Genomic DNA, 19,570 nt, shown 5'->3' with positions numbered 1-19,570 from the left:
GGAAATCTACCTTCATTTTTATTTGTGTGTATATTTCTTCCTTTGATCATGGGAAAACTTCAAAGAACAGTAATTTTAATATTTCATTAGGGTTTTTAGAGTAGTTGCTCTCAACCACTCGTGGAGGGAATTTTATACTCAGTTAACTTCTAAGTACTACAAACAATATACCCGTGTTTACTTTGCCGACTGTCTTAGTATTAGCAATTTCCTTTTCCTTTCTGTAGCAATATGATGGGAAAATTATAGGATAGTGTATTGTTATTAAGTGGAAAACAATATATTTAAGAAGAGATCCTTTTTCCAGATGCTATTTCAGTGCTACTATATAATTCTGATTTGTATTGTACTTAAATATTTCATGTAATTTGAACCTTTTGAAAGTTCATAGATAAGTCATTCAGTTGTAAATTTTATTAAACACTGCTAACATATTTTGCTGCATCTTTTTAGGGGAAATTTAAAAGAAAATAATTTGTGCTTGCATGAATCCAGAGTATGAAAAGTTCTTTTCTGGCACATATATTAGTGACATTATTGTACAAAATATTTGTTATGTTAAAATAACTCAAACATAAGACCTCATTTAAAATTTGTATGAAAATTGTGATACAAAAATTATTTTAGTAATTTTCTCTATCGGAAATAAAAGTATTTAAAATTAAGAAAGATTATAGGAAAATGATGGTGGTGCAGGAGTCCGAGTGCTAAAATGGGAGTCATGTTAGGAAATACGGATATACTGCCAGGATATATTTTGAAGTAGATTACAGAAACAGGACAACTAAATGTTTTATGTGGTAATGGATTGGCTCCTGGGCCCATAAAAGAATTTATTACAACATTTGGTGAAATCAAATAATCGGGATTAAAAGTTAGTATTATACAAATGTTAATTACTGGGATGGTTATACAGTGATCTTTAAGGAATATACACTGAAGTGTTGGGGCACTTGGGTGGCCCATTCTGTTGGGCATCTTATTCTTGGTTTTGGCTCGGGTCGTGATCTCAGGATCATGGGATCCCCCACATTGGGCTCCACACTCAGCAGGGAGTAGACTCTCTCTGCCCCCTCCTCCCCCAAGTGCACTGGCTTTCTCTCTCTTTCTCTCTCAAATAAATAAATAAATCTTAAAAAAAAAAAAAAAAAGGAAAGAAAAGAAAAGATACACTGAAGTGTTAAGAGATAATATAGCCTTATGTCTTCAAGTTACCTTCAAATGGCTAAAAAAGCGACCAGATGAGGAGGGGTGTGGAGATAGAAGGTAAATGTAAGAATTTGACAATTGGGAAATCTTTTCTGTAAGTTTAAAATTACTTCAAAATTTAAAAAAAAAGTTTAAAATATGAATGAAAGGTAGCTCGTATGTTCTAGATGCTTATATAGAGCAGGCTTAGAAGATGGGGATAGTGTCCTCCTGTGAAGCAAAGGACAGGCATGCTTCCTGCTCAGTTGAAAATATTTTTTTTTTTTCTTCAGAATGTAGAGTAGGCAAGTTGAATGCCCATTATAAAATATTCCTCTTTTCTTAAGCCAGAGTTTCTCTTCTATACTGTGACCAACTGTTTATGCATTTGTCATCTGGTCCTCCTCCTGTTACCCTCTGGGAATAGGAGCTCTGGTACAAAGAAACATAAATAATGTAACAACCGCTATCATGGTGTGTAATAATATCCTTTGTTTCTGAGCTCAGGATTCTTGTGTCTTCTGCAAGAGTATTGAAGCTCCGGCAAGCTAATTTGTCAGTCTGTAAGATGAATAAAATCTCAGAGTTTCACAGTTCCTAACAACTATACTTTTTATTAGCTAAAATCCTCACCTCCTTCAGAAATTAAAACCAGTTTCACCTGAAATTTAGACTGAACCTGAGTTAAAATTAGTTTATCTCTCTTCCATGAGAACCGAGATCTTTGATACTGAGATTATATCTCTAAGAACATAGCATGCCTTCCTATTTGGTTATGTGTCTCGGTGTCTCTTGCTGGAATTTAAAATTTTCTTAATAAAGTTCTTGGAAATTGATTTTAAATCTTTTTTTTTTTTTGTATTTAAAATGTGTTTGTGATTATGTGTGTTTAAACAATGTAGAGTTGAGTATTGTTCTGTTTAATATCTGACTTTAGGTTAAGTCCTTTTATATTTAATGCAATTCCAGATATGGTTGGCTATACATCTGTCATAAATGCTTGTTTTATATTTATCCTACTTGTTTGTTGTTTCTCTCCGCTTCTGCTTTTTTCCCAGTATTCTACATTTTTATAGATTTTATTTTTCCCCCATATTGAATTTTAGCCAAACCTAATGGTTGTTCTAGAGATTAAAAAGTTACCCGTAAATTATCCCGTTTTATCTCCACGTAATATCCTGCTATTTTACAGTGTAAGAACGTGACTACAATATTTCTAAGAGTATGAGTTCTCTCTAAAGCCTTCCTCAGCAACTCAGTCTCTACTCACTTCTCATTCCTCTGAAAAGTTGTAGTTCTCATAACCATCTGTTAGTTTAGTAGATACCACAGTTTATTGAGATTGTTGCTTATTCTTTTTACATGCATATGTCGTATCTCCCATCTGCATTACAGAATCATGCAGGGAAGGGATTAATCTTACATTTTTCATGTCTATTGTGACTTGAAGAATGCTGTGCAAATAGTTGATCACAATACATTATCTTGTTTTTCTTTTTATGATATAAAGATAATTTGAAACATTTAGCAAACATTTCTAAATAGTCCTCATAATTAGATGTTTTAAAGTTAGCTGATAAAATTTTAATATAGCAGAATATGATTAACAACATTAATAGATCACTGATTAGTTTAGGCACTGTATATGTCTAATTTATTATTTATGCAAAAATGACATAAAATGTTTTTATTTAAATTTTATAGCTGAGAAAACTGAAGCAGAGAAAATTTACCATTTGCTTACAATTATAGCAGAAGGCAGTACCCTGAGAATGTGTAAAAAAGAGAGACAAATTTGCTGTGTAGTTCACCTTTACCCAAGCCTCAAAGAACTTGTACAGGTTTTTGAGAAAAAAAAAAAAATACCTCACAGTAAAAACATCACAGAAATCATTAATAAGTTTCATTCTATTAATTTATTTAAATTCCATTTAGTTAACACAGTGTAATATCAGTTTCAGATGTATAATATAGTGATTCAACACTTCCATACAACACCCGGTGCTCGTCACAATAAATGGACTCCTTAATTCTCATCCTCTATTTCCCCCACCTACCTTCCCCCTAGTAACCATCAGTTTGTTCTCTATAATTAAGAGTTTGTATCTTGGTTTGCCTCTCTCTCTTTTTTCTTTCCCTTTGCTCATTTGTTTTGTTTCTTAATTCCACATATGAGTGGAATCATATGGTATTTTGTGATTTTCTGACTTATTTCACTTACCATAATGTGTAACTGCATCCATGTTGTTGCAAATGGCAAGATTTCATTCTTTTTATGGCTGAGTAATATTCCATTGTGTATGTATATGCACCATATCTTTTTTATCCATTCATCAGTCAGTGGACACGGGCTATAATTTGGCTATTGTGGATAATGGTGTTATAAACTAGGGGTACATATATCTGTTTGAATTAGTATTTGTGTATTCTTTGGGTAAATACCTAGTAGTGCAAATGCTGGATCACAGGGTAGTTCTATTTTTACATTTCTTAGGAACCTCCATCCTGTTTTCACAGTGACTGCACCAGTTTGCATTCCCCCACAGTGCAAGAGGGTTCGCCTTTCTCCACATTCTTCCAAGCACCTGTTGTTTCTTGTGCTGATTTTAGCCATTCTGACAGGTGTGACGTGATATCTCATTGTAGTTTTGATTTGTATTTCCCTGATGATCAGTGATGTTGAGCATCTTTGTTTGTGCCTGTCGGCCATCTGTGTGCTTTGGAAAAATGTCTGTTCATGTCTTCTGCCCATTTTTAATTAGATTATTTGTTTTCTGGGGGTGTTGAGTTTGATAAGTTCTTTACAGATTTTGGATACCAACCCTTTATCAGATATGTCATTTGCAAATATTTCCTCCCATCCCATAAATTGCCTTTCTTTTTATTTATTTTGAAAACAAAAACAAAATTTCAGAATCAAGGCAAGCTATTACAGCAGTAACAACATAAATTGCCTACTCCGTATGTTCCACTTTCAGTGTGATGTGATGAGATGTGGATGACTATTCCTGGAATATACACCAAGGAAAATGATAAAGGAGAAGTTCCCCAAATTAAGAATCTGGGAGTGTATATATAGGATAGCTGACCCTCCCTATCAACTCCATGAGGGGAAAAAAACGGTCTTCCTAGAAACCAACCAACCAACCAAATCTTTTGATGTGTTAATGATGAGCTCTGGATTCCCCCTTTTAAATGTAAATGTATGCTTTGAGGAGACAAGTCTTTCTGGAGGTCTCTATTTTATCATCTTTTAACTTCCTAGGTTTGTATTAAGACATGGGTTCCAGTTTTCTGTGCTCAGAAAGCCTGTAACTGTGCCGAAAGGTGAAAATATTCTTATTACTTCCCAACAAGCCACAGTAAAAACAGAGGATCTGGATTTGCGAAATCTGTGGCTACTGCTGTTACCAGAACCAGAATATAACAAAACACATTCTTTCTAAACTTCAAAACTCTAACAGGGGCATAAAAAAATATTTAAAAAAATAGACAATTGGGGGACAATCTAGGATTTAAGATAGTGAAATGTTTGAAATCAAAAGTTAAGTGAATGAGATTAAGTAGTAGCCTAAGAAAATAAAACACAAATTTAGTCAAATGGAAGATAGATTTGAAAAAAAAAAAAAAAAGTTATCCAGAAAGAATCACAGCAAAAGAATGGAATGTATGAAGGGGAGTTTAGGAGACTTGAACAATAGCGTGACAATGTCTAATATATTCTAAATTCCTTATAAGGGAAACTCTAAGTGAGACGGATTTACCAATATGACCAATAAAACCGTGAAGCAGAATATAATCCCACTGATCTTCAAACTAATCCAGGATGTAGAATTAAAAAGCATATTCCAAAACTCCTTTTATGGAGTTCACATAAACTTGACACCCAGATTTGATAAGGATTACACATGAAAAGCAAATCTCATTAATTTATATTAATACCAAAATACTAAAGATAAAATTGGGAACCTAGTCCAGCAATATATTAAAAAAAATGATACTATGTTTTGGCAAAGTCGACAATGAGTTTATTCCCAGAGACGGAAGTTGTTTTAACTTAGAAAAACATTCACTAAAGTTCACTTTATTAATATAGGCAAAACTTGGGAGGCCTGGGTCGTTCAGTTAAGCATCTGCCTTAGGCTTGGGTCCTGGGATCCAGTGCCATATCCCATGTTGGGCTCCTTGCTTAGTGGAGAGCCTGCTTCTCCCTCTGCTGCCACTCCCCCCGCTTGTGCGTTCACTTGCGCTCTCTGACAAATAAATAAACTCTTAAAAATAAAGGCAAAACTGATGTGATCATGTCAATAGAACTAGAAAAAAATGATTGAATTTAACAGTCAAGATAAAACTACAATTCCTAGCTAATTATAGGTACGGAGAACTGTTACATCCACACAGAGTTGTTACTATTAAAATGCAGTGGCTTCAGCAACAATAGCAAGTATCGCACTTGTAAGACATTGACAATATTCCCTCTTGAAGAGCAACACAGTGCCACACATAAAGGGAAACTTTATTTCTGACAGAACTAGCACCGAAGGTCAGTGGGATGAGTTTTTACCTTATATGGAATGATGAAAAAAATTTTCACACTGTACATACACATCAATTTATAGTTGATTAATTTTTAAACTTGAAAGGCAAAATTATACTTTTTCAGAAGAAAATAAAGGTCCTATGTTTATGACCTCAAGGCTGGAAAAGATTTTCTTAATGAGACACAATAAGGCAAGCAGTAAAGGAACCACTAAGAACCATTAAAAAAATTCTGTTCATTCACAGATTCACTAAGAGTGAAAAAATGATTTAAAAATTGAAATGAGATAGTTGTAATATATAAAACCAAATTTCTGTATGCAGTATGACAGTCCTTATTGAAATTACACAGAAGCCATTCAACAGACCTGATATCCAGCCAGGAGGCACCTGGCTAGATGGCTTCACCTATTGTTTGCTGCCACTATCAATATTGATTGGTGCTCATGCCATAAATTAAGTATACGGGATATCCTCCCTGACATGTCACAAAATGCATAGATCTGTGTTGAAAAAGCTAAGAAACAAAGTAATCTTGAGGAAACCCCCCACAATTTATATATACATTAAAGCTGTGTACCAAAATCGGGCCTATATATAGTTTATATAACACATGAGTAATGATTCACATATAGTAACCGGATTAAGGTAGTTACATATAGAGATGAAGGGAATAAGAATATGATGAATTGGAAAGGAAAAGAAAAATCAAAGTAGAACCCAGATTTTTCCTAGTACAGAGCAATGAAACTAGTCATGAACTAGAGAATGGTCAAGTCATATCTACACTTGAGTTTTTATATGTCTGTACATTAGTGTGTACGTAGACATGCGTGTGTATGTGTGTACCGTATGAAAACTGTTACTTCCATTAGCAATTTGGCATATCCCATTACATAGCCAGAAAGAATTTTTTTTTCTTTAAAGCATGGAAAGTTTAATAATGGGAAACCTTGCCCAAAGGAAAAGTCCTGACTACTATTTATAAAGATAGCGTGTGGAACTATCCACTAAAAAATATAAAACAACTTTATGCAGTGCAACTAGAGTTTCCACTCTTTTAATTGTATCAGTAAATATTTAAGCAGTGCTTAACAGGGAAAACAAACCAATCATTCATTTTGTTACCGTAGTTTGCATTCTTATTTTTCAAAAGAAAACTTGCAATGTATGATTGTAAATTGCAGAACAGAATCCCATCATCTTAGCCTCCAACGCTGTAGTTTGCTTGTGAGTTAATAGAAAAGCAATGTGAGAAGGATTTTTCTGCAGGACAACGCTTCTAGTTGTGAATCTTTAGGGAAACATATCACTTGCTGAGAAGCAGTGACTTTAAAAATAGAACTCATTGCTATGCATATTAGTGGACAACCTGCTGTTCCAGACATTCTAAAAGGAGTTATCCTGGCTCGAGCAGTAAATCAAGCCTGAATTTGAGAGTGAGTGCCCTCACTTAAATCATTATTGTGCTGTAAGCATGCTATAAGCCGTACTGGAGCCGTGGGGCCTTGTACAACACATACTGGGAGGCAGAGGGAATCAGTGCTGACAACCTGCCACTCTGCTTAATTTTCATTACTTTGCTGCCGATCAACAACGTACAAAGTATCGGATTGAAGCCATAGCCACACTTCCAAACAGGTCACGTGGCAGTGATTAAAAGAAGAAGAATTTTCAGTGCTAAATCAATATGCTTTATTCTCCTGGAAGTTCCTGTCATTTTGAAGCTAGAAATCTGGTTCTACAGCTGAGCTCTAACTAAAATGAATGAGGTATGATGTGTTACAAAATTGTTGTTTTAAAATACACTAGTGACCAGAATACTAAACTATAATTATAATGGGAAGAGTTTGTACTGCGAGTCACCTTTGTTTTTCTGAAATCTCATTAATCTTTATCTTTGCTAATTATAGCTTTGAATTTAGCTTGAGTATGCATATATTTTGGAGGAAAATGGAAATTATTGGGAAATTTAATGCAGACAAATTGAAACCCTCTCTCAATATAGAAAATCTGGAATACCCAGTACCCGACACCACTACCATACCACCCGTCAGAAAAGTGAGATTTATTGTCATCTGATTCCTTTCAAATTGTATAGATCCAGACATCTTTCCAACTACGATAATTGAAATAAAGCGGTTTTACCAAAAAATAACATAGTACATATAATATGTATGTGCAGCACATAGACGTTTTCTTATTTTCAGATATAGGATCTAAGCTATTTAGGCTATTATCATAGTATTTCAACATGACATATTCTAGCTAAAATAGTATATTTGCTTATGTAATTAATTAGAATTATACTGTTTTAAATCTGTTAGCTCTAGTGAATGACTCTATATCAACAGAATCATAGTAAAAGAAATTCCATATACTATTTCTTCCCGATAGGATTTAATTATATGTTGCCAATAGCTAGAATCTGGCAGTTGGGAAAGCTTCGCTTGTCTTTTGGATAAAAATGGTTGGCTAAAGGCAAGTCACAAAATTTTCCTTTCCCTAATCCAACAAGAAATGAACAAATATATACTGTGTATGTATATGTGTGTGTGTGTGTGTGTGTGTGTATATATATGTATGTATTAATACAAAAGCAATGTGTGTGACACATGGCATGCATATTTACATTTAAATCATTATTCTGCAAGCATTACGTAAGCCATACAGAGGCATGGGGCCTGTACAATACATACTGAGAAGTGTAGGAGAATTATATATGTATAGATAGAACAGTAATTCTTGGCGCACCTGGGTGGCTCAGTCAGTTAAGCGTCTGCCTTCAGCTCAGGTCATGATCCCGGGGTCCTGGCATGGAGCCCCACATCAGGCTCCCTGCTCAGTGGGGAGCCAGCTTCTTCCTCTCCCTCTCCTGCTCTCGCGTGCTCTTTCTCTCTCAAATAAATAAAATCTTTAAAGTAAAAGAACCATAATTCTTAGTAAATTATCAGCTTTATACATTTTATATTATATATACATATAATTTTTCTCTATATAGAGACAGAGAAGCACCAAGACATACAAGAAAAGAGAAAATGCCTAGTAACTTGAACTACAAAAAAACAGAACAGCATATTGTGGGTATCCTACCAACACGGATGCTATTCCTTCATGATTATTTTTCCAAGGAGTTTAATAAAATTTTGCTAAAGTTCCTGCGCTGTTTGCTCACAAAGGATCAGCTCCAGATTAGCCCTACTTATCCCTGTTGACTTCTCTAATAATACTTCCTTGAATACTTAGTTTTAGAAAAGTAGATGGTACACTTTGCCCAGCTCCTCAAGAGAGAAGGCCAAACAGGCCTTAGAAAATAAGTGAAGGAAGTCTAGAACAATTCACCCATTCTATAGCAGCACAAACAGACGTTCTATAATAATCCCCCATGTAGGCATAAGTGAGACGAAACAAGAAAATAACAAGAAATACCAAGGGGAAAAAAAATATAGAATTCAAACTATACAAAAACACTTCAGAGGGAATGGGAGGGAGTGACAAAGTTAATAACGAAAGAAGACACAAAATTCTAAAGAAGTGATGACCCAACACTATTTTTTAGCAAGAACAATTATTTTTTCTTTTAAAAAGACAAAGCAAATGTACTTTGAGACGTAGTACATTTCACCTCTGTGTTCTTTGTATTACTACCCTGTACTCTTTCTTATGCAATTCCGTGCTAATTCTAAAATATTATGTGATACAAAAATGTTATAAATTGAATTTTTAGTTTATATTTGTACTTATTTAATGCGTTTTCATTGCATCTTTGTGTCTGTCAGCCCTGCAATTTGGATTATAAATTCTTAGAGCATAAATAAAATGCAATACTGCATGTATCATAATTGGAGGAAATTTTGCATGATTAGACATTTAATAAATGTCTGAGGATATTTTTGCTCAATTTCTCTTAAGCGGTTTAAAGTGTTTTACTCAGGGAATCATCTAATTTTTATTTTGCAGTAAAATAGTGTGTGATGGGGAACATTATACTTTTTATAAGTTTCAAAATATTTATTATTATTTCCAGAAGCAATTAAGTAAAATGGTTTTTATATTGCTTATGTTGGCTTTCTGCACGGTCCAAACCCCATTAATGACCATGTTATTGTTCTGCTTCTGGGTTTATCTAAACTTAATTGCATCAAATAATGTGTTTTTATAATACTTTCCCCAGAATACGTTCCAAAATTGTTTCAAGGTGTAGAGTCCAACAATTGAGCAGCAGTTTAAATAATTAAATAATTCATAGGTATAGGTTGCTTCCATTCAGCCAGGTATTATGGACACCGAGGACCTAGCTCCCACCCAGTTTCCCCTCCCCACAATTTACAATCTCAAAAAATGAGAGTACCCACATTCCAGTTCATAGCAGGATATGAGCAAAAATTTTTAAGAAAGTGTTATTTTAGCATCAGGCAATCTTTCAGTGGTCATGAAGGGCAGACAGAGATATAAGGTTGGTACCTGCACGTTATAGGTGGAGCCTTGAAAGTGTGTCAGGGTTTGGAGGTTAAGTGGAATAATTCGTATTTCAAGAGAAATAGCATGAGCAGAAGAGTCTATACTTCTGTCAATAGTCCATCACGTCTATAGTTAGCAGGGGATAAAGGAGGGAGAAGCAAATGACTGGAGACAGTGACCAGATGTCATAAGCCCTTGAAAATCAAGGGAAGTGTAGACTTGTAAAATGACTGGGAAGCACTGTAATATTAGGGTAAGAGGGATTTAATCCAGAACTGAGATTTGGAGTGTAAATGTGACCTCTTCCTTTAATCTTATTTGCACAACCATTCCAAAATGATTAAAATTGACGTAAATATTAACTTTTTTCAGAAACACACTTCAGTGTATTATTTATTGAGCCCGATCTAATACCTTTACATCAATAACCTGAAACCTTTTAAGTATGAATATGGCTTGTCTACAGTTCTCCAATAGAATATTCTCTTAGAAAGGAAAATAATTTGTTTAGGTCTTTATTAGCAATGCATCACAACACACCATTTTTATGCTTTTTAAAATAATTTCCAAGAATGATAAAATAGATAATCATAATAAAGGAAATAGAAATAACTGAACAATAGGACAGTATTTAAACATTCTTAAAACAGTGATCATTAGTTGAAGATTACTACAATAATCAATTAGTCAATTCCACTCAGAAAAGGAAAACCAAAGATGTTAAATTACACAGAGAAGCATTTGCAATGTGCCAACCATTTGTATATCACTTAAAGCAACTATTATGCACATGTGAGGTGTAGGAAATGGAAACTCAGAGTTGGTTACTTACCAAAGACCCCCACTTAAAAAACTTAACTGACAAACCTATACTATTTATCAGTTGCCTTTTACCTTCTAGAAAATCCTTAATGAAGGTATCGTTTAATGAGAGTACAGCAGAAAAGAGGAAAAAGAGGAATTGAATTATAAACTCTGAAAGCCATTAAGACATAGATTGAAAATTATCTCAAAACGTGTTTAGAAATTCTGAAATATGAAACACCTGGAAAACACTATAAAGTCAAGAACAATTATAGCATTTGTAAGAATATTATATATTAGATTAATGATAAAAATGTTCTCAATTTGGGAGGTAAGATATGATCAATAATCTTATAAAATTACAGTTTCTCTTGACTGAAGTGGGAGAAAAGGTTTTCATCAAGCTGAAGGATTTTAAATATTCTAAAGAAAGAAAAAACAGAAAAGGGATTTACCAAGTCTGTGTGTGTGTGCGTTTTTTAAGATTTCATTTATTTATTTGAGAGAGAGAAAGCAGGGGGAAGGTGTGGAGAGAGAAGCAGACTCCCCACTGAGCAGGGAGCCCGATGTGGGACTTGATCCCAGGACCCTGGGATCATGACCTGAGCCGAAGGCAGACGCTTAACTGACTGAACCACCCAGGTGCCCACCAAGTCTGTTTTCATAAGCTTTCAAAAACAACCAATCAGGAAATGACCTTGCAATTATATCTAACACCTTAAATAAATATTCACTGCTGAAGTCACTTTGGGATTTAATACTTTTCCTCAACTATTTTATGTTAGTTAAAATTATACTTGTCAAAGTAAAAAAAAAAAAAAAGCATATGTAAACTCTTTAATACAGAATATATTATTATTAAATTCATGTACTCATACCTGTTTGCCTTCCAATGTATGTGAGATTATTCCTAATTTTAATATACACTCATTTTAATGTATATTCATTTTACATCTCAGCCATATTTGAACTTTCTAGGGTTTATTAATAAGCCTTATATAATCTACTTTCAGTTTAAGTAGGTATTGAGAAGGCCATGGTTATAGCTCCAACTCCTGTGTGGAATAAAAAACTTTGGCAGTTTTCCAATGGTTACATGAAAATATGTTATTTTCACCAGTAGACAAGGAGGTAAAAATTAAAACCTGTTGTCATACCATTCATCATGTATCAGGCAAATAATTTTAAAGAACACTAGCCTAGAGAGTGTAGTGAAATGTTAATTATCTTAAATTAATCTTGGATACATAAATTGCCACATTTTTAAAGTAATCTCTCAATACGTATTAAAATTCATATTTCACAATGATCCAGCATTTTCACCTTGGAGGTCTGTCCCATAGAAATGCTAATACAAAGATGAATATATTTAATTAAATGAATATCCATATTGAAATATGCAAGTTTTAAAATGATGCCATTAAAAATAAGCAAACTAAATATATAACAACAAATATATTCAAAGGAGGAAATCATGGCAGGCTACACACCAAACAGTTAATATTGGTTTTATAAAGGGATTAGTTAGAGATGTGAAGAGAACTAAATTTCTGTTTATTCATTTATTATATATTTATTGAATTCCTACTCTGTTACATTTATCTTTTTAAGAGTGAATAATATAGCAGCAAACAAAACAAAGTTATTGTCCATAGGGGATTTATATTCTAGTAGAGAAGACAGATGTTATATATATATATTTATATATATATATATATATATATATATATATATATATATATATATATATATATTTTTTTTTTTTTTTTTTTTTTTACAATGTCAGATAAGTGCTTTCAACTAAGTAAAATTGTATGGAGCAGAAGACTAAAATATATTAATTTAGAATGAATGTTTCTGAAAATATAAAATAGGACAGAGATCTGAATGGAATAACTCCTCTATTGCTCATTTTCATATACATTTTGTTATTTTCAATTGATCAAATAAATAAAGCAAATTACCAAGAATATCACAGATTCATAACCCAGCCGGCTACATTGAAAATAAATGTGACCAAGGCTGTAATAATAGGCAAATTAGTGCAATCTGATCTCAATTACTGGAAAGAGTGTAAAGGATATAAGGGTTAATCTAGGCTCCAGGATCACTTTTTATATTTGTTATTTTTAATGCTCTAGAATTGTCACATTAAAAAAAAATGAAGTCTCTATTCTGTCTTAGACATAACAATTCCTTTTCTAAAAGCTTTTAGAACTCTTTTTGGGATCTCTGGAGCCCATTAAAGTAAACTTCATCTAATCCAAATGCCCACACATATGGTGTCTTGTTGTGCATACATTCTTGTGATGATCTGAACCATGACTAGTCATAGCATCGTCTCACATAGAGGCAGGGGCATGGATTCGATGACTCATTTTACAGAACTCTACAGAAATAGAACTTACTGAATGGATTAAAAAATAAAACTTTCATCTTTATGTTAGCAAAGCTGTTGCTACTTTTTGAAGAAGTTTCCAAACCTTCAGGATGAAAATCTGTAGGGGGTAGCTTAAAGGAACTTCCTTGAATATATTTTGAAGTTGAATCTCCTTCTCTAGCAGAAGGTGAGCCTCTTGGAACATGCTTCCAGTATTCAGAGCAGGATCTCCGTGAACCCAGTATTCTTGGTCTCAGAATCTGGGTGTGTTACCTAGTAAATTACACACTTGTAAACCATCTTATCAAACAGGACTGAGGTAGAGATCGAAGGAGATATTTAGTGGGAATTCATCATGAAAAGTCGGATGTCATTATAAGAAGTTATTCTTATATAACTATTTCATTAGATTTTACTTCCTCGATCAAATGTTATAATTTTCACTTAGTAGAAATTTTTAAAATGTAAGAATTCTTTTGTTAGAATTGTCTAGGTACTGTATATTACTTGAAGTTAATAGATTGAAAGAAAGATCAAGGTCATGACCTCAGGGTACAAATGCAAACTCTAAATATGTTAAATAACTTCCTTTTTTTGTTTGTAGGTTATAAGATTTTCCACAGAAGAGGTGATACTAGGTGATACTAGGAATAGAAATGAAGATTCAGTTGTATAATGTAACATAAATTCTATATTAAATTATACAACGACTGAAAAAATATTCAGTTTTGAGGACCTTGCAAATATTATGTTGATAATTCCATTGAGTTAAAACAGGAATCAAGCCTATTTTCTAATTCCCTTTCTGATAATTATAGAATTTTGCAAAATAAGTGAAAACAAAAACAAAAAACTAGTATTGTCTCTTTTTTTTTTTTTCTGGAGAAGGTAAAAAAAATATTTCTTTGGACTTTTACTTTAAACAGAACTTTCTTCTTTCAATATATTAAGCTGTAGGTCTTAACATTTATCCAGAGCCAGGGGAAATGCCTGTGTGCCCACAGAGGCCGAATAGACTCACCTTAGATGAATATTTGGCACAACTAAATAGGTCATTGTGATTAGTTATGAATTCAGCTATTTTTTTTTTTTTGATGCTAAAGTAAAAGTATATTTGTTTGTAAGTTTTCCAGAAAAGTTTGTGATTACCCTTTTTTGGGAAAGGGAACAAATACTGAAATGGTTACTAAGACTGAATACATGTATCTTAAGACTCTAGTGATAATGCTGAGTGATAATGATTGTATTTTGACAACTGAAATACGGGGATAAAGCAAGAAAGGTCACTGAGGCTCAACCAACATGGAGGCAATATCAATGGTTGGCAAAGTGAGATACACTATAATAAGAACTCTAACTCAGAATACATGTGGTAGTAAATTAAACCTATTATTTTATTGACTTAAAGTTGCTAATTTACAGTAATTATTATATTGACTTTAAAAGATGTTTCATTTTTCTGGGTGAAAGACCTAAATGTGAGGCAGGAAAACATCAAAATCCTAGTAAAGAACACAGGCAGTAACCTCTTTGACATTGGCCATAGCAATTTCTTGCTAGATATGTCTCCTGAGGCAACGGAGACAAAAGCAAAAATGAACTATTGGAATTTCATAAAACAACCTTCTGCACAGCAAAGGAAATAATCAACAAAATCAAAAGGCAACCTTTAGAAGATATTTGCAAATGACATATCTGATAAAGGGTTAGAATGCAAAATGTATAAAGAACTTCCAAAACTCGACACCAAAAAACAAATAATACAGTTAAAAAATGGGCAGAAGATATGAACAGACATTTTTCCAGAGAAGACATCCAGATGGCCAACAGACACATTAAAAGTTGCTCAATATCAGTGATCATCAGGAAAATACAAATCAAAACTACAATGAGATATCAACTCACACAAGTCAGAATGCCTAAATTTAATGACACAAGAAACAAGTATTGGTGAGGATGTGGAGAAAGGGGAACCCTCTTAGACTGTCCTGAGAATGCAAAGTGGTGTAGGACTGTGGAAAACTCTATGGAGCTTCCTCCAAAAGTTAAAAATAGAACTACCCTAGGATCCGGCATACTCTGCTAGGTATTTACCCAAAGGATACAAAAATACTGATTTGAAGGAATTCATGACCACAATGTTTATAGCAGCATATCGGCAGTAGCCAAATTATGGAAAGAGCCCAAATGTCTGTAAAACAGAATGAAATCTTGCCATTTGCAATAACATGGATGGAGCTAAAGAGTATTCTGCTAAGCAGAATAAATCAGACAGACAAATACCATATGATTTCACTGGTATGTGGAATTTAAGAAACAGAACAGATGAACATGGGAGGGGGGGAGAGAGGCAAACCTGGAAACAGTCCTTAGCTATACAAAAAAAAACCTGAGAGTTGCAGGAGCAGAGGTGAGAGGGGGGATGAGTTAAATGGGTGATGGGTATTAAAGAGGGCACTTGTTACGACGATTACTAGGTGTTTTATGTACGTGATAAATCACTACATTCTATACCAGAAAGTAATATTACAATATGTTAACTAGCTAGAATTTAATAAAAACTTGAAAAAAATGAAAAAAAAGTTTCATTTTTGTTACTTCAGGAAAAGCAGAAAAGTCAATGAATAAAGAGATTTTTTGAAATTAAGAGAAAATATATAACAAATAGGCATGTGTTACCTGATAATATGAATTTTAGTTTCAAAATACAAAGTGGTAGATGAAGATATAGTAGCATGAATATATATTATGGATCTATAAACACAAAAATTAAACATATATACTTTCACAGGCATGATCATTATATTGAAAGCTATTGAAAGATAAGTCATTGATGTATTTGGTAAAAAATGAATATGTCTAATATTAAATTAATATTGGAAAGGGTGTAGGACTAAATAGTTTCAAAGGAGAATGCTTAAAAATCAGACATTAAGATCAAAAAGCTGTCTTTAAATAAAAGTGATCTGTATTAGTAAAATAACAGATATGCTTAAAGAAGATAATTTATAAATATTTTCTAAAGGATCCTTAAGATTATTGCCCTCATTTGTTCATTCTATAAATATTTCAACATATCATTTGTAGTGGGAAATGCAGAAATTGTTTTTTCAGGGAGAATATTTGAAACCACCATTGATCCACTGTATTGCTAAAGTACAAAGGGGCTTCTTCTTATTTCTTCACTTCCAGATTTCTGATTTTAAAAATACAAATGGAAGTTCTAAGTAACATCACTAACTTCTTCTAATAGAAAAATAGAAAAGAATTCAGCAAGAAGTGTTTCATAATGTATTGTACAGAAAGAACTTTGTACCCAGGATTTATAATTTGGGAAAAACTCAATTTGTCACTTTCAAATATTGATGTTTGGCAATCATCAGCAATCACTTTAACAGTTTTTATTTAAATTTTTAGCTTACATAGAGTCAAAATTACAAAGAAGTATGTAGAAAGCGTTCTTATAGACTCTATGGTTTTGAAGTTCGGCCAGTGAAAACAAAAATATGTGCTTTTGCATACTTAATTTTCTCCGTTCTATTCATATTCTTAATTATGATGATTTGTTGTGGATATTGTGATTTTGGGAGTTTTCCTCCTCAAATATCTAAAACGTGAAAATTAATTTTCACCTTTATTTGATTCTCATACGATAACGATTTTTTAAAAGCCCATATTTTTGTGAGAAAACTGGTCTGAAAATTATAAATAAAATTTAAATGCATTTTTTAAAGGCTATTAGTTTAGTCTTATGAATCCTAGTAACCAAAACAACTCTATAGATATATAGGAAAAGAAATAAGTAACATAAGAATGAAAGGGTTGAGATAAAATGGTTATAATTAGGAAACTCAATAATAATGAATTGTAAGAAATAATAAAATAATTCAACACTGCCACTACTTATTAGTTTACATATCTACGACAGAAATAAAACTAAAGCATAAGCAAAAGAAAATACTTATGATAGAAACTGAAATTTCACATTACCTAGTAACTAATTTTAAATAAAGCAAATTATGACTCTCATGGAGAAAAAATTTTAATGACAGAATTCTAAAAAAAAAAAATTCTAAATATTTAAAGAGTTGTACAGTTTTTATGAATGGAACAAATGAAATTGTAAAATATCAATTCTCCCTAAATTAAATGCAATCATAATATTTGGATAAAATGGCTACAGAACTTAACACGCTTATTCTAAAACTTATGGAACAATATAGGCCAATAAAGAAATCAACTTCCAAGAAAAATTGAAGAATGCTCACTGAAGACATTAAAACATGCTGCAGAAATGTGAGAAATAATAGACTATCAGTAAGGAATAGAGAGCTATGCAATAGATCCAGGAATAGAGAGATTGACAAAGCTAATAACAATAATAGTATGCTACGTACAAAATTGAATTATAAGTATATTAAAGCCCTAAATGTTAAACTTTAAATAATTGGTTTTAGTAATAAAGTCACCACCAGTTCTTTTTTTTTTTTTTTTTTTTTTTTGAGAAAGAGCACACATGCATGAGCATGGGGGGGGGTGGGCAGAGAGAGAGAGAGGAGAGAGAGAATCTTAAGCAGGTTCCATGCTTAGCAGGGAGCCTCCACACAGGGCTGGATCTCACCACCCCAAGATCATGACTTAAGCTGAAATCAAGAGTTGGACGCTTAACAGACTGGGCCCTCCAGGTGCCCCCTAGAGGTGACTTTTCTTAAATAAGACTTCTAAATTTTTTAAAAAGAGCATATTAATCAAAATTAAGGATTTCTTTTCAGTAAAGAACACCCTAGATGTGGTTACCAGAGTTGACAGACCAAGAGAAAGCACTTTATAATTTTGAACACATAATTTCATAAAAGGCACTCTTGAAAATCAGGAACAACAAAAGCAAAAAACAAGACACCTAATTAAAAGCAAATGAACATACGCAGAAACAGTTCATTGAAAGCCAAATTGAACGGGTAACATGTATATGAAGAGATGTTCAAAATTACTGTTCAAATGGAAAATGCACGTTACAACAAAGAGATAATACTTTACAACCAGAAGATGAGCAAGAATTAGAAATATAGCAATGATTTTGATAATTGAGAATTCATAGTGCTGCTGGTGATAGTGTAAAATTACTATACATTCCTGAAAGCAGTCTGGAAATATTTAGTGAAATATGAATGATCTAGTAACTATAGTCCAGTTCCTCAAATTTATATATAATTACATATAAAAATATTTTCAATGAAATATGCATACATATTTATATCTATAAGCATATTTTGTTAGACAAATTATTTGTAGACCAGAGAGTTAAAGACACTGTAGGTGTTCAATACTAGAGGAAAAAATAATGGTAAATGAATCTATCTATAAAGCACCATGTGGAGTTTAAAAGGAAAACACTGGATGTACACATAATATGGACAGTTTCCCAAAACACAAAATAGGTAAATCAAGAAGTTCCACCTCTAGCAATGACTGACCAGTTCTTGTTAACTAGCCCTTCCATGAACAGCAACTATAAACTCTAGGGAAGAAAAATCTATCTGAAGTCACTGGAAACTGAAAAATAGCCAGTAGATATTGCCGAAAGTTGACACTTGGAAGGAGGAAATAGCACTGGACAGCTTTCCCATTCTCTGGCTTAAAGGCAGGCAAAAGTGGCAAAATCATGGAGAGAACACCTGCAGTTTCACTGGTTTAAAGAACCAGGTAGCTCAACCATAGCAACTGGAAAGGGAGGTGGGAAATCCCAGGTAGAAGGAAACCATAGAGAAACACTCTTACTCTGCTTATCAACTGCTCAGATCCCTGCCTGCCTCTCCCCTAAGAATGAATGGAGCAAGAGTTGAAGGAGCTCAGCTAAGGTGGAAAGAACTGAACTAAGATTCAGTTTTGGAATTAAGCTCCATCATGTTAACTGACTACTAAAGCAAAAAGACATTCTCTTCGGAGGAACAAAACTGAACCTGAATACGGGATCTCTACAGTGTGTCATTTATAACATTAAAGATCTAATCCAACATAACTAGGAATATAAAGAAACAGAAAATGTGTTTGGCAGTCAAGATAAAAGGCAATTGAGACCAGCCCTGAGATCATTTGATGTTGAAATTAGCAGATGATGTTTTTACTACAGCTATGCTCAAGGATGTAAAGGAAATTATGTTCACAATAAATTTAAAAGAAAAAACACCAGAGAAATAA

This window comes from Ursus arctos, unplaced genomic scaffold (genome assembly GCF_023065955.2).
Source record: "Ursus arctos isolate Adak ecotype North America unplaced genomic scaffold, UrsArc2.0 scaffold_20, whole genome shotgun sequence".
NCBI lineage: Eukaryota > Metazoa > Chordata > Mammalia > Carnivora > Ursidae > Ursus > Ursus arctos.
This window is presented reverse-complemented; position numbering follows the sequence as displayed.